Here is a 3,789-nt window from a genome sequence, read left to right as displayed (position 1 = left end):
AGAGAGTTATCCTGGGAGCTTTGCCATGTTTTCAAAAATCTTTTATAAAAGTGTCTCCAGATGGATTGCGGATCTATGAACAAGTAAGTACTACTTTTTGTACCGTTCTAACTCTCAACAGACCAAGACAAGGTGACAGCTAAAAAGCCCCATGAGGGAGTAAGGTAATTGAGCAAAGGTATGCTAACCAACTTATTTAAGCTTATAGATGAATCTCTTTGCTTCAGACTATGACATGACAGGTAAGGTACGAGTCAAAGTGATTTTCTGATCAACAACTTGATTTGTCCTACTTTGCTCGGGACGAGCAAAGGACAGCTTGGTGGATCTTATTGACGCTCACTAACGACCATTTACAGGCGTCAACTTGATCAGAAAATCAAGAGAGTTTGCATTTCTTACACGCATCCTTATCCAATAAAGTTCCTAAATCACACTTTACCTTTTAGAATATGCAAGTTGTGTTTTCAAGCTAATATGCAGGTTACAAGCACACTTTGGCCCGACACAAAATCACAGAAAATATCAGAGTATCGATTTAGGCTCAAATGGACCAAGTGAAGCCTAAGAACTGAAGCAAACCCAGCTGGGGCAGGCCGTGCCTCAACTTTAGGACAAGGGGAGACCAAGACAAGCCCACTCCAGGAAGTTGGGGGCGGTTGGCGGCCCGGGCAGGCCGACCGACCTACCTGGTCGTCCGGCCAAGCCCGTGGGCCCCACCGCCTCAACCAAGGCACGTGGCGCTTCCCTGTTGGCTCACAATGTCGGTTTGGGGTGCTGCGGATGGTGGCTCCCTGCTATAAATAGAAGAGGGGTGGTAGAGAATAGAACACAAACACACACACACACACCTCTTCCTCTCTTGCATTCCTTGCATAGTCTTTAGGCTTAGTGGAGTTTACGAGAAGTCTAGGAGTCATCAAGTCGCCGGAGTTTCTCGAGAGTCTGGTATGGGTTCACCTCTTGCTCTCTCTTGTAATATTCGGTCGTTTGTAATAGAATTAGACTATGGTTACTGATATCTTCTTGAAGTATATTCTGAGTTATCGAGTATATGCTTCTTGTCATGGTTGTGTTATTATTCAATGCCTGCATTGCATGATCGCCCTGTTGTTAATGGTGCTTAAGTGTCATTTTCACCCGTCAACTATACTCAATAATAATGGAAAACTGCATGCCTTACTCGCATATTTGTATCACTAACCTTGCTCCACAGTTGTTTTCGAGTTTTGTACATTTCAGATGAGCAGGAGCGGAATAAGACGAAAACACGCATCAGACGGCATACAACTACGCAGAATATTGCGTCCAGCGGCACCCACTTACAAGGAGGGCCCATCTGGCAGAGCAAACGGGCACGCCACGCATAATGCATATAAGGAAAGATATCATGGCCCAAATGTCAGCCTGCTAGAGAAGGATAAGGACGAGGGGCGGCCAGGTGGGGCCGGCCTCCCGTCCAGGTGCATTTCGAGGAGGAGTCGGCCCCAAGTCTCCTGATTACATTCCATACGTGCATTTGGCGGGAAACGACCTCCACTAGTATAAATAGGGCCCCCTCTCACCCCTCACACACACACACACACACACACACACTTCATTCCATTCTCTCCAAGAAGGCTCTCATCTCTCTTGCTCTCTTAGCTAGGTAGTGGAGCTAGGCTAGTTCTCTTTAGCGAGCAAGTCGTCCTCAGGGTCGTTGAGCAATCCACGGCTCCTGGTATGGCTTTGTATCCGACATGTCAGACTTCTATTCATAATATAGATTTTTGCCATGGTTGCTTTACTATCTTGATAGTTTATCAATCCATGCTTAGTGCGTTCATAAGTTGTGCTACGGTCTTGGTTAGGCCAGATGATCCGGGTACGGATAGTGGTTCGTTGTGCTTTCGGGCTTGCTCTAGTGTTTTACTCGTCCATCCGAAGGGTGGGAGACCTGGGGGCACTAGAGTAGTGACTTCATACACGAGCATGGTGCTTGGGTATGCGGGATCCTTTGGATATGACCGCGCTCCATGGTGTGATTGGGGTAGACGGCAGGTGGTGACAGCCCTATCCGTCCGGTGTAACAGCGTTGTTACGTTTAGCATACTCCCCGACGTTCGGGTTCGGTGTAGGAGTTCATGCAAAGAGGTAACGAGACTGGATGTACTCTGGTGCGGGACCTTCTCCCTGCTATCCCATTTTCCTGGCACTTGCAGTCCTAACCATGATCTAACATGACCCCAGCTTTGGATAGAAGCACTAGGACACCTAACCAAGCCTAACCTCCAGCTGACTTGACGTAGGATAGAGTAGTTCTTTGTTTTATTCTCTCCTTTTTTCCTTCCTCTTGGAGTGTGGATGTGTGCTGTGTCACATTACCCTTGCTTATTCTTTATCTGTACTTACCCCTGTTAGAATATTGCCTATTGCTTGAGGTACAATGTCGTGGTTAATGTTGAGTACAATACCTTTGTTGCTGCCGTCCTTTGGGACACAAATAAATGACGATACCCTTACTCTCCGGGTGAAATGCTACAATGGTATATCCGTGCGCTTGCGGATCCATCTGTAATCGTATTGATTATACCACGATAGTGGCACCCCTTGGGTGCAGTTGCTAGGATGGGTTCGGCGCCCTCATTTCTATTGATTGCACTAAGGACTGCCAACAAGCATTTCTGGCACTGTTGCTAAGGATTAACCATTCCTAGTGATTGCGCTACGAAATGTCAACAAGCATTTCTGGCGCCGTTGCCGTGACGGCATGTGAACAAAGCTATTGTGCTAATATTAACTTAGACCTTGTACTCAGGATATAGTCTTTACTCTTTTAGGCTAATGTCACTTTATGTCTTCTTTTATTTTTGATTTGAAAGAAGACAGGGATAGTGTATGACCAGTTTCTCCCTGCTGGAAAACTACACAGACAATCCAGAGAGGCTCGTGAGAAGGGCACGACCTCGCGTTGTTCCTCCTCTCGCTATCCTCCCAGCACAGAAACTCATTTCGGAAGCACCACTCATTCTTGAGGCTATGGCTGAAAAGACTCTCCGCGAGTTCTCCGTCCCCTCCACAGACAATGTGGCCACTGGTCCCAACATCAATATCGGGGACGTGAACTTCGAGCTCAAATCAAGCCTCATCAACATGGTGCAGGCTAGCCCACTCTGTGGCAAGCCAAATGAGGACGCAAATGCACAATTGCAGAATTTTCTGGAGCTCTGCGACACATTGTCATACGGGGTGTCGCCGTCGACGTTGTCAAGGTTCATCTGCTTCCCTTTTCCCTTCTAGGGAAGGCGAAACAATGGTTTTATAAGGAAAAGGACATCAACACCTTGGCCAAATGCTCCAAGGCGTTCCTCGCAAAATTCTTCCCGCTGGGCAAAACAAATGCCCTGCGCGGGAAAATATCAAGTTTCCAGCAGACGGGGATGGAATCCATCCCAGAAGGCTGGGAAAGGCTGCAGGAATACATCCTGTCCTGTCCTCATCATGGCATGGATGAGTGGCTCATCCTGCAAAGCTTCTACAATGGGCTCACAATGACATCTCGAGCCAACATTGATGCTACTACTGGAGGAGCCTTCCTCGACCTGACTATCGCCAAAGCAAAAGCATTGGTCGAGAAGATGGTCTCCAATCAGGGGTGGAGCGATGAACGACTCCAACCCCGCACCAAGGGCACGCATACCGTCAAGGAGACGGATATGATCGTTGCCAAACTGGACCTCCTACTGAAGCATCTCGGCGAAAGGGTCGAATTCAAGGAGCATAGTGAAAACTATGCTCGTGCCATGGAAT

General features: G+C 47.7%; 1 non-coding gene across 1 annotated transcript; it reads right to left on the bottom strand.

Moving 5' to 3' along the window:
• Window positions 1–3,378: 3,378 nt before the first annotated feature.
• LOC120677058 lies at window positions 3,379–3,487 on the bottom strand. Its single transcript, XR_005676125.1, has one exon. It is a non-coding gene; the product is annotated as a small nucleolar RNA R71 (small nucleolar RNA).
• Window positions 3,488–3,789: the final 302 nt, after the last annotated feature.

The sequence above is a fragment of the Panicum virgatum genome, chromosome 5N (assembly GCF_016808335.1).
Source record: "Panicum virgatum strain AP13 chromosome 5N, P.virgatum_v5, whole genome shotgun sequence".
Lineage (NCBI taxonomy): Eukaryota > Viridiplantae > Streptophyta > Magnoliopsida > Poales > Poaceae > Panicum > Panicum virgatum.
The sequence above is the reverse complement of the archived record's forward strand: the minus strand, read 5'-3'. Positions and strand labels throughout refer to the sequence as shown.